Source organism: Sylvia atricapilla, chromosome 6 (assembly GCF_009819655.1).
Source record: "Sylvia atricapilla isolate bSylAtr1 chromosome 6, bSylAtr1.pri, whole genome shotgun sequence".
Lineage (NCBI taxonomy): Eukaryota > Metazoa > Chordata > Aves > Passeriformes > Sylviidae > Sylvia > Sylvia atricapilla.
Window position 1 is genome coordinate 23,894,559 of NC_089145.1, and position 13,173 is coordinate 23,907,731.

The window sequence follows — 13,173 nt, forward strand, 5'->3', positions numbered from 1 at the left end:
TCTGTATGGCAGCAGCAGTAGCATGTCTACGGGAAACAAGCAGCTTCTATGCTCCCAACCACAACCATGCTGCAAGAGAGGAAAGTACGAAATACCTCCTATGGGAGTAACTCTGAAGAAATACTAGTTTGCAGGAACCTTGGGCTGGAAACAGTTAAAAAAAAATGAAGTAGTGTAGATTTGGCTCTTTCCTGAAGAGAGCTGTTCTTCCACATTACCATCTTCCTGCCATGATGAGCAGTCTGCCTAGGATTGCCAAGGGTGCCAAGTGGGAGCCACTTTAGGATTAGCTGGCTAAGTGTATCCTGTGGCCAGGTGATAGCCCACAGCAGAAGCCTGCACCTTCTCATTTCAATGTATGTGGATTGCTAACTTGATAAACAGTAGTCTGGTTAGGACCACCACACTCCCTTTGATCCATATTCAGTTCACTACCTTTTGCTAAAGACTGCTATTTGCCTGTTATGTCAGTAAGCTTTTTGGCTAGGATGCAGGAATTAAGAATTGGAATAGAGAATGCTGGAGCTCAAACCCATCAGCAGTTGAGCTGACTGCTGGGATGTTAGCACTGATGTGTCAGGGTGATGTGTTAATGCTGATGTTGATGCCTGCATGTCTGAACTGTGTGCTACTTGTCAATTTTTAGTGCTCATGAACTGTCCAGTTAAGGGCTTCCCAGTGTTGCCAGTTCCCCTTCTGCATGTTGACATGGCCCCTGTAATGGGGTCAGTGTGGTTAACATGCCAACTATACAGCAAGATCTCAAACCTTCTCTCAGTGTAGCAGCTGGTCCTGACTCTGGGCTTTGTCACAGTGACCTGCCTGGCATTGTGCTGTAGGAACATCAGCTCAGAGGAGCTGGAGAGCAGGTGCAGCTGTCCCTGACGGGGAGCTGGCGTTGGCAGGACTCACATTATGTGCAGTCATGGGCAGTACTGAACGCAGTGTGAACACCATTGCAACTGGACATGTTCTCATGAGTAGCTGCCCCCTGGCTTTATGGACACTGTTTTGAGAACATGTTTTATAAATACATAAAGTAGGCTCACAAGGTGATGGTATTTAATTGTTCATGACCTAGGTGATTAATCAAACTTCTGTGATGGTTTACTTTCTCAGTTAATTTGCTGATGGTTTTTCCAATCCCTTGTCTTACTGGTGACATGGTGTAAATGCTGAAAGCTCTGTAGTAAGCCCGAGATCCTACTGGATGGTTTCTGTGAGTGTTGACACTGTACTGTGTCTTTTTTAGGTTCATGAGATGACACTCATACACACACACACATATACATGCATATAATGTAGACAGATTTGTATTCATAAGATTGCCATGAGATGCTCAGTTTACCTTCTGAAGATGTGATTAAGAAAAGATTGCTTTTATTAGTTACCCTTGTATTCCAAGCTGGAATCTTCTCTTTGCTTTCATATTGCAGAAGGTAAATAATAAAAAGACATTTGCCACCAGGAATTACGAATAAGCTGATAAAAGCGGGGAAAAAAATCAGGACAGGCTGGACAAAACGTGTATTAACTATGATTATAGTGAGAGAACATTGGGGAGCATCTTTCCCTCTGCTCCTCTGTCCTCAGGTTGCAGAGAACCAACCTATATTGCCTTTCAAAAGAAAAAAAAAGGAAGATGTAAGGAAAAGCAGTCATTTCAATGTTAATAAAGCTGGGTATCCATCCCTGGAGGCACAGGATACCTTTGGGAGCTTGCTAGCTGCCCCAGTTCTGAGGAACCAAGCAGTGGCTGACTAGCATGGCAGTTTGGAAAGATGGCTCTGAATAGTGGCACACCCTGTGTTGTCTTAGCTCAGAAGTGGGAAGTTGGAAACAATCACAATGTTAGCTTCTAGCTAAATGGAATGTTGTTTTAGTAGATATAACTTCTTATCCAGACTGAGTGCAGTCTTAAGTATTAATAAGTATACCCCCACAAGTTCAAGGTCAATTAAAAATTATCACCCTCAACACACTTCAGTTAAAAAAAAAAAAAAGCCTGAAATTCTGTGGCTGTTGTTTATTGCCCCATTGGAAAAAAAGATAAATGCTATCTAGTTAAACTCTATTTTTTTCCTTGATTTCTTTTTCTTCACCAGAGATAGTCAGTGTTGCCTGTGGTTTTTATGTCTCTATTCTTTTTTCTTTTCAAATGAGGTACCGTAACTCAGGATGTCCTAACAGGACCTCTTATTCTTCCAATTGAACTGTAGGAAAGTTTAACCTTCTTTGCTAAAAAACCCAACCCCATATAAAGTATTTATTTTCATTGAAATGTTTTGCCTCTTTTAATAAAGTCCAATAGGTAGCATGATCCTATGAAAAAAAAATAGATTAATACAGCTAAACACCTATCATTAGATGCTATGCATTCATGGGGTCTCATGATTATCTTTAGGAATTTTCTGAATCAATAGGGAATCCAACAAGTGACTCTGAAGGAATGAGGTAGAGCTTGTTATGCCCAGTATCCAGTGTGAACACCAGGAACTCTGGCAGTGAAAAAGGCAAACGGGGAAGATATGCCATGCTACATTAAATGTAGTAACATTGATCTGTCAGTCCCCATTCTGTACTATCAGTGCTGATCAGCAGCATTATTTCACTGTCATACATGTGTATGATTTCACCATCACCTCTGAGCTCTTCATAAGGGACTTGGTCTTTTCTTGCCTCCTTCCTCACAGCTGGGAAACAGCTGTGTGTAAATCTTGTGTATAAACTCTAAGTCTGTTTATGAGGCCTTGGTAGCCAAGAATAAAACACAAAGGCTTAAGCCACCTTCATCCCAATAAAAAAAACCACAGCAAAACTGTGCACAGTAGCACAGACCTGGAAACCTGGTGAACCACAAGGATACTCACCAAACAAATGACAGGATAAAGAGACACCCTGTAAAAATATATCCCTAAGCCATTCCTGCTAATCTTATTTGTTATGACTATTCCAGCAATAGCCAAACTCCCTGATAAAAGCTGAGCCCCTCTCTGCTCATAAGGACTGTACAAACTGGCAGGGAAAAGTGCTGTTTGTTCTGAAAATCTTAACTTCAACTAGAGCAAGCACAGCAGAGGCTGCACCAGCAAGAACATGGTTATGGGCAGGCACAGTGGGATACTCAGTTAAATAGCCCAGTTATGGACCCTAAATACGAAATGTCACACAGCCTGCAGTAAGGTTACAGCTTTATGGAACCCTTGGATACCTGGTTCATGGGAGGAGTTACAGACCTGAGCACCAAAGCTGAAGTAAGTAGAAGCACTGTGAGGTCTTGGGCATTTACTCTTTAAAGAAATCCTGCATCCCCAGCCGCTGGGTGCTGGTGGCCGCTCACCAGGGCTGTTTGCAAGCTCAGTGCAGGTGTTCAGCAGCTGTCAAGCTTTACATGCTGCAGCAAAGGCTGTCACTCTTTACTCTCACACCCTGTACAATGCCATAGTGCAGCAAAGGCATGCTCATTCTATGGGCCAGAGCCACCCTGCACTCAGCATTATCAAAACTAGTATTTTCCGTAAAAATAACTGGATGACTGTGATCAGGTTCTTTAATCAGGTATGACTATGAATTTCTGATCTGTATTTTTAGCCAGATCTGTGTAATCAAATGAGTAAAATGTCCTTTTCCTGTGAAGTCAACAGTCAGAGGTTCCAGAGGTCTACGTTCAGCTTCTCAGAGCGGGAGAAGCTGAGGGAAGGTGAGTGCTTTACTTTCCACACTGGCTGATTGCTCTCATTAAAGACTGCCCTCAACTGATGTATTTGGGAGAGAACTGAAATTTTTCTAAAGGCCACAGGAGTGTCACGGGAAGAGTAAGAAAATGTGAGATCATTATAACCTTAATATGATCAGAGAATTGATTCTTGTCCAGTCCTGTTTAAAAAGCCAGCTCCAATTGCCATCCTGCCTGGAAAACGGAAACTGTATTGTGTATGAATATTCATCTGTGCTTGCAGAAACCATATGCTAAACTCCTACTTTCCTTACAGGACACAAAATTACAGAAAGGAGCAAAAATACTGAATTCAAAGCTGGACAAAATTGTGGTACAACAGGAAACTGAACAAACTCAATGTTTAGCACGTCAAAGAAGAGCATAAAATTTGGATCAATTGCAGTATTATAGGCTTCTCCAAAGTAGAGAAAAATGTTGTATGTCAAAACAAATATAATTGGTGTCTGATCACTGGGGAGAGATTTAAGAGTATGGTTTACTTTGAAGGAAGGTTTGTGCATATACACATTATTTGGGATGACCAAACCATGGTCTATGCTGTACCAAGATCCTTTAAATCAGAACAGCTGGTGCCATATGAACTGCCCTCCAAAAACATACTTGTCTGAGTGTCATTAAATAATGATTTTTTTTCTAAGCCCACACAAACACTTGGCTTTTTCCATCCAGTTTATCAATGATGAGTGTTTGCAAAGTCCAGAACTGAGCACTGGCTGTGTTTCACTAGTGTGAGGGAGAAGCCAGGAAAAACATATCTCCTGGGGAGTATTCCCAGCTGTAAGTTTATTTTTGACACATATAAGATGGAATTGGGTTTCTATGCTTGTTTTGATCTCCTTACAAATTCTTATTAAAGGGATGTCTTCCAGCCCTGCAGAATTGCATATCCTGTTCCAGTCCTAAATCTGTGGGTGAGTCCTGCAGTCAGAAGTGTGGGGCAGTGGGACAAACACACAAGTGCCTCAGACACTCAGCAAGCAGCAGCCCAGTTCTTTGCTCAATACATAAATATTTGCATGGTTGAACTATGCTCCATGGCAGATGAAAACCATGTACTTTTTTCACAGCCATCAGTTGCACTCAGTGTTGTTCATCCAAGGCACAGCCCATGGGCACAGATCCAGCCAGAGCCACTCTTTGCTCTCACTGCTGGGCTCTGTTCCCGGATGGCTTGTGACAGTCACCAGGTGATCCTTTGGAGGTGGTGCAGGGCTGTCCTACTGTATTCTCCTGCAGCTGAAGGAACAGGTTCTTGGCCTGCACAACCCATCATGGTTACAGAGAGAACATGTCTTCAGGGATTTTTTCCTCTATCTTTTTGGATCACTTTTTGCTTTGGGTTTAATTCTAGTTCTTTTGATGGGGAGGGACAACTAAAAAAAATTCACCTTTCTAATGACCAGATTGTCTGTTTTGACAATTAGGCAATAGGCATGGAATTGCTTAGCTATGTTACGGTTTCTCCTCCTCAGTGTCCAAATTTATGATGTCTTCTCATTAGACTTCAGCTGTGAGGACAGTTTAACAGCAGAAGTTGGAGCACTTGCAGTTTTATTTCTGTTGCCAGGCTCCCTGTTCATTGTGGGAGGCAACCAGATATGGCTTTCCTGTGTGTTAAGAAATAGTCCTGGCAGTAAACTGTTTGAGTCATCTTTCTGTTTGCTTGACTTCTCCCATGATAATATTGTTCAAAACTTGTATCACCCACTAATCTCACAAGACAGGATTTTAGATGTTTAAAGAAAAAAAAATATTTTCTTGTTTTTTCTTTTTTTTCATTCTGACTGAAGAAAGCTCAGAGTCGAAAGTCTCATGCTTTATTTTGCTTTAACTGGGTAGAAAGCAAAAAAACTTGTACAGAAAGGTACATTCCTTAGAAGGTGAATCTGCAACATGATTGATTACAGCTTGTTTTAGTAGGGAGGAATATGGTGGCATCACCATTAGTAATCAGGTGTGTCTCACCACTTCTCAGAACCATCATTTCACCTCTGTGAATTCACTCGTGTATTCTAATTCCCATTCGGGGATGGAACCAAGATAAACAATTAGGAGGTCCAATAAAGACTCACTCATAGATGTTTCCACATCATAGGAAATGAAGCAACTCATTAGATGGTCAAGTGCTGTTCTTCAAGACAAGATTAATGATAGTCCTGGTTAGTCCTGAAATCTCACATCTTCTTCAATATAGATCCAATATTAAATTGCAGTTAACTTCCTGGAACAGGCAGGCATAGATCTTGTTTTAGAAATCTAATACTTTTTCATCACATGTTTTTGTAGATTCTTGGTGGACTTGTAATGCATGAGAGAGGAAATCACAGACTGGGGTCCCACCATCCTAAATGATGTACAGAAATAGATCTCCAAAACACTGCAATTTAAAGACAAGAAATCATGCACTTTAAACAAATCAACATGTCAGTACTGGCTAGCACTATGTGCAGCAATCTCAATGCTCCATTTGCCATTTTTAGCCAACATTTTCTGAGACCTTTCTAATTTAGAAAAGAAGTTTATGTGAACAATGGTAGCCAGTCCTCAGCATCCAGGATGGCATCATGGAGGCTGGAGTAAATATCCTGTCAGTGAATAAAAGATTTCAAATTTAGGATTACGCTATGAGGAGTCCTGAGAGTGAAGACCAAGGGTTTACACTTAGTGTAGGAATGAAGTCAGTGGAGAGACAAAGAAAGCAAAGGGCAGTGCCAAGTCCTGTGCTAAGAGAAAGTGCAAATAATGTCTTGTATTTGGCATGGAAATGATAAGGACAGACGTGCATGTTCCAAGGACAGACAATTAGAAATAATGGGTACATAGTTCTCTAGTATGTTTTGCTGTTTTAGAAGGAAGTCAATAGTTTTTACAGAGAACTCAGAAGAGTTTTCAAGTCTAGAGAAAGTTTGGACATAAGAACAAGACTGGCTGATGGTGAGCTTTCATCCACATTGCAAATCTCTCCTTAAACCACTACTTTAAGTAATTACATCTGTTAAAACTTTTGTTCAGTTATTTTTTGCTTCCATGTGTATCTAGGCAACACCTGGAATAATATTATTTTCTAGAAACTTCTAAAATCCAGTGGTTCACTGCAACATGTTGCAACATTTCCAAATACAAATTTCATACACACACAGACACATACTTATTTACAAAACTCAACCCACACATGTGTGTTCAGAAGCAAAACCAAACAATTTTAGGCAGGGCTATGCAAATAATTCTCTTTCTGGGTTCTACTTCTTTCAGTCAGAATTCAGCCAGAAGTAAATATCTAAATCTAGGTTAGTATATATATATATATATATATTTTTTTTTTAAGAGTCATAACATTATCACAGTAATCATCTCCTTATGAAAGTGTAATAAATGGCAAAGAAATAATAAGGAGCTATTTGTAGCATGGCATATTAATTAGAATAATAATCAAAGTTAATAAGAGCGTTATATCAAGGGTTACACTGTAAAATATGGGGGAAGGAATTCTGTTATTACACTCAAGAAGTACAGCAGAACTGTGAGCATACTTTACATTGTAAGTTCACACAAAAAAAATCAGTATGTCTAATTTTTGTAATTAAGTTGCAGTTATATTTTTGAGTCACATAGGGGAATTCCTGTTGTTTTTTCAAATGCATCTTACAGAAGATATTACCACTTTAATTCCTCTAGATGTTTAGAGACATTTCCTCTTAATTAAAAATCAGACAACCTAATGGCAGTGGTATGCCTAAGAGCCCAGGGAAATCATTTCTTGATCTGTGGTTGCTATGAAGCTGTTGAGAGCTATAGATTGTCTGTAGATTAACATATAGCTGTGTAAACTATAAATGGTTAGAGAAGCTTGAAGGTTTCATGCAAACTCCATGAAAACACAAACACCCTCTCTGTTTACTGAGGCAATAAAATGTGTTTTAAATTATTTCACTGTACTCTTTCCACACTTAAAAGGCAAACTGTGCCTAAACCTATTCCTTGAATTTGCGACCTATGCAAACTCTGCCAGGTCTCATGCAGGTTTTGGTCTGTGTCTATGGCACAGCAAGTGAGTCAGGGGTAAAACCACGCCAAAAAAAACCCAAACCAATAGTGAATAGTCTACAGTAAGCAGTGGTCTCTGAGCCAGAGGCTTTCAGCTCATGAAGCAGAAAGAAGAAGCAACAGGCAATGCCCTGTGCATAGGAAGCTGCTTCCACAGCACCAGGGGTGTGCACTAGCTGATCCAGTGCCTCAGGAACCTGTGGGCAGGAGACCCAAGGGAACAGCTCCATCCAAGTGTCCCCTAGCTGGGCCATAGCACAGGACAGGACACACTGGGGAGTCATCTGGACTCACAGTTTGAGAAATGTCTTGTTGCTTTCTCTTGAAATGTCATGAGGTATTTGAGTAACACTGATTAATTCTGTCAAACATCACAGGTATGGGTCACACCTGAGCAGCGTTTTGTAAGAGTCACGAGAGGAGCACTGGGAAGATGGGCTGTGGTCTAGCCTGGCACCAAGCCTGAGCTTAAGGCACAGCCTGAACCCAGCTCCCCAGCCCTGTGGCTGGACAGCACCTGCCCTTCCCCAGCAGTGCAGACAAGCAGAGCATCTGCACAACATGAAACATTTCAGGTTTCTGGCTGAAACATCTGCGTGTCACTCCACAAACACAGGTCACCATGGGCTACCGAATTGCCAAGACAGCCTGTGATTCAAGAGCAGGACATGCCAAAAGCAGAGGAAGAGTGTAGGTGAAAAACTTTTTTATTTACAACATAGTGTGACCAGAAGCATGTTTATAATTGCTTTTAATTGTTTGCAAGGCAAAGTAACAACTAACACAGCTGTTTCCTCCTCCCACCAGTCAAATTCCTTTTTTTCCTTGTTGCTATTTCAACATTTTGGTTATTTTGATGAAATACATTTTTACCATATTGCTTTACTGTCTCCCTTGTTTTGCCTCAAGATTTAAAGATGCTGTGAAATGTCTTAATGTGGATGATGTGGCATGTGTACCATGACATCTTCCTCAACAGGGATTTATAGATGGAATATGTCCTTTCCAGGAAGCTCTGCAAAACACAGGAAGAAAGCTCTGTTTAAAGTGCCACTTTGCAAAACTAAGCAATGTCCTCCAATAACATTACACCAGAGGGTCTGTGTGATGAAGCAAAGTCCTGCCTTGCCTATCACCTCTCTTAAAAATAGTCTTATCTCCAGGAAACAACATCTCAGAAATCACCATTCATCTGTTGCCAGCTGGCATTTTTTAACCCAGTAGAAGAGCCAGAAGACAAACACAAAGGCTGAAAATCAAGATTTTTGATCTGTGCTCAATTTAGGTTCAATTTGAGCAGATGGGGGGGGTGGGGGGGGGTGTTCTTTTTTAATTTCCCACAAACGATTCCTCAGAAAATCAGCTGCAGAAGAAGTGCTACTCCAGAAACTATGTTCCAGAATCCTCCCACTCCCTTGAAACTGCCTTACTGCTGTGTCACAGGATCTCAAGGGTTTTACATCCAGGTGAAATGTGAACATGAGAGAAGGTTGTTCAGCCCTTTTCTTCCCTCTTCCCTCCATCAGTTGTATACTCCCATCTGTCTGTAAGCTCATCTTCCTGTCCCACAGCAATGTAGAGGGCAAGGTTGGATCCATCATTGTCAGTGGTCCATACCGGTGAGCCACAGGCTCATGCAGCTTGGCTCTAGTCTTTCTTGCAGCAAGATTTCTTCTGCTGGAACCATAATCCACCATGTCCCACCCCACTTCAAACCTTTAAATTCCCAACACGAGGCATTTGTATTCAAAGTCACATAATGAAGTGGCTCTGTGGGAGCACTATGCCACAGAGCAGGTGACAAGCACACCTATGAGCCTGCCTAGTCACAGGGGACCAACAAATCACACCATGTGATGATGAAAGGACGTCACAGAAGGTTTGCAGTGCTGCACTGAGGTTTTCTGACATGCGCTGACCAGGACACTCTGAGTGAGTGTGTCAGCCTGGATTCCTGTGCTGAATCTGTATTCTGTTTCAGGAGTTCTCATGCCTGACCTATATGAAATAGAAAAGCAAGAAATTCAGTCACCATAGGGTTAGCAGATGTCACAAAACCATTGGGAGGCAGGTAGTGACACCCTTCAGCTACTAGCCCAGGGGCTTGAGTATGTGACAGCAAGTACAACACACTTGGCATTGTCTTGGTTTATTTTCCATGAAAACAGGTCCTCTTTTCAAGATGATGTGATGCTCTCAACCTCTCCTCTGTGCCTCCAAGCCAAGCCCATGGTTCCCAGTTTCCTTCTTGTCCCACAACATTCTACCTGTTTCCCCAGTTTTTCTCTGCTACGCTATGTCCCCTATTGTCCTCCCCAAAAACACTGATGTCTGACATTCACTCTGTTCTTGTGCCACTCTTAGTGCCACTGTAGGTTTTGACACAAATTTTGAATCATATAACGTACTGAAAATCCTCCTTTGACTCAAGTGCATTTACAGCCAGAGGCTCCTTTTTTCCTTTCCTGGCTCTGGGCTTTTGCCAGTGGGACAATTAACATTGCCACAGGTGTGGCATTGTTCCCTTGAGTCAGAGGGTATGAGGTGGCCTGTGCCCTTCTCCCCTGCCTGGCAGGTGAGCATTCACCTTTCTGCAGCTTAGCTCCTCCCTGGGCACCATGTTTGAAATGGTTTCCCCAAATCACTAAAGACAATGGTAGAATCACCCTGTACACATAAATAAATAATAATGCAGCCTGTGAAAAAGCCATTGCCATTTTTCTTTCCACTTCCACCCCCCATGGGCAGCTAGCAAAAGAAGGACCTCCCAAATGTCCCTCTGCAAGCACTGAGCACCCCTTATCCTGTTCCAGATCTTCCTCATATTAGAAGTTCTACAAGCACATTTATCTAAATTATGTGCTCACATTTGAAAAATCTAGGCACTCGCAAGTTACATGTCTGTACTGAATTGCAGTGGAAGCATTACCATCACAAGAGGGGGTTTTCAGCATCTTAAAGGAGCTGATGACCTGGGCTAACAATATATAAATTGATAGTTTCTATGGCAAGATGCTTTTTTATCCAAGATAAAGGTCAAGAACATCTGGAAGATATAATAGATGTGTTCTATAGAGACTACATCAACTATCTTACTGCCAAAATCGATTATAAACAGGCACAAAGGGCCAATCTGCTGATTTTCCTACCTGTCGCTGGTTTATTTAAGGGGCTAAATCAGTTTTCAATTATTGTTCAGTTAAGAAAAAATGAAACCTATTGTTTAAGCTCTGTACCATATTACCATTGCTGCATGCTATGATTCTTGAAGTTTTAAAAAACTCTATTTCTATTCTACTTATCTGCTTAGACTGTACATAATTATTAAATGGTACCTAAAATCTTTTAGCCATTTCACACAACAAATTAAACATCTTTATGAAATAATTATAGCAAGAAATCTGCTTAAAGTTGGACAACCATTCGCTGTCCCAATCCAAAACTGTCCAATGCACCTTTTAAATGTACCAATATTCATTTTTACTTTATTTTCAAAGTGCTAAACAAACTCACTGCAATTACATTACTCAAAACTGGCGTAACTATGGGTCAAAAATGCAAGAGCACAAGTATAAGCAGGTGTATGTATTGTGAACAGGAGAGGTGCAGGACCTGGTGATAGGAGGCACGATGCAGACAGGTGCATCTAAAGCCCTGCTTCTCTCTGCAGCTAGTAGGTCCAATTCAGGATGGTGATGGACATCCAGGAGAGTGCAGAGTCCACAGCCCCCCTCTGTGGGTAAGGCTGAGCTTTTATAGCCATGCTGCCAGCAAGGAGGTGACTGATTCGGAGAAGGCGAGGACAGCATCGAGCTCCCTTCTCAGCATGACCTGCGCTTCCCTGGGAGGTTCTTCACCACTTGCTTCTGACTGGAGCAAGTTGAAACCAGCCCTGGATGCATCTCAAGGTGTCAGAAGCAAAGCTACAGCTCAGCAGTAGATGTTTGGTCTTGGTATGTGGCTCCCAGCTCTTTCTGTGCTCCACAAAGCCCCCAGCACAAAAACTTGTGTGATGTCCTTGGCCGAAGCTGAGAAGGAGGAGTGTGAACTGAACAACTGCACCACAGCCACAGTGACCAGGGCCTCTGACCAGGGCCTTTCCAGTTACTGCACCTGACAGTGCTTTCAGTTTATATTCACCACACTCGATACTTTCTGTGTTTAAAAGGAAAATTAGTCTGGTATTGGGTTGTCCATTTCATTATAAACCTTAATTGCTGCTTGAGAGCTTAAATTAGCAAAGAGGTATTAAATGCAGAGAAGTATTACAATGGCTGGACTCGTAGCAGCTAGTTTGAATGGACAGGCAGGAAGTGAAGCATCAGAGGTTGTTTTTTGTCTTCACTCCTGGAATCAGAGGAAGTGAGAAATTGCCGTTGCTGTTGCTCCTTTTGCACAAGCAATCTTATTCTTTAGAGAGCTTAAGGAAAGAAATAGACATAAAGAAGTAGAGAAATGAAGAGTCAAATAAACTTTTACTTGTAATTTACTCCACTAATTATATGAAGACACAACATTTGGGGATAAAGCTGGGGATAAAGTTTGTTAGGGATTTTTGCTAGGGATTCATAGCACTTAGCTGTGCACTAGCTGCCTTCAAACTTACTTGCTCATGGTCTCAACTAAGTTTTGGAGTGCTCTCTCCCTAATTTGGGCCTTAATAGACTTTTCTTTATCCCCAAACTTAATTGCTTGATCAGCCTTGTAGATATAAAGAAAGCATGAACACACTGAGAAAAGATAGATAGATAGATAGATAGATAGATAGATAGATAGATAGATAGATAGATAGATAGATAAGGAACAAGTTTTCTACCAATACTGGCCAACATCTCTGTAGTTCTTGGTTACACTTTGCTAAAGCAGGACAAATTGGACATGTACAGTATGTTTATAAAAATGTTTTTCTGCTCTTATCCTTTTTTGTTGACTGGGTCAAGTTAAACACTCGTGAAAAAGATGATTCAACTCCTCTATTTACATGGAACTTCTGTAGCTCACCAGAGGTGGAGGACAATTAAATGCTTGTCTTATGAGGTCATTCATGAAGGATGATTTGTTTTCCTGGAAATCTTGTGCTATTAGAAGTGATAAGGTCTGAAGAAACTCCAGGACAAAGGGGGAGACTGCTCCAGCGTATAATGGGAGAGGCTCTGATGAGTCAGCACTTCTGAGACAACAGAAAACCCAGACCACAACCATGATGTTGACAGGGACCTGTTTGAGCAGCAGGTGCACGTTAGTCAGTATCTACCAGGAATATTCACAAATGCAGTCCCCAGTGTACTTCTCTGGGCACAACCCCAGATCTTGAAAATGCTGATTCTGAGACTGGAAACACACAGGTCTTCCTCAAATACAAGTCAGGCAAGCTGTAAGGAAAACTTGGG

The 13,173-nt window shown here is 41.5% G+C and overlaps 1 protein-coding gene across 1 annotated transcript in view; it reads left to right on the forward strand.

Annotated features, from left to right (window-relative positions):
• The first annotated feature begins 5,425 nt into the window (after positions 1–5,425).
• The window catches only part of PHF21A (PHD finger protein 21A), a 508,751-nt gene continuing 501,003 nt past the window's right edge, over positions 5,426–13,173 (forward strand). The window contains exon 1 of the mRNA XM_066321181.1: positions 5,426–5,436. The gene's annotated coding sequence lies outside the window, so the exon portion shown is untranslated. The remainder of the gene's footprint in view (positions 5,437–13,173) is intronic.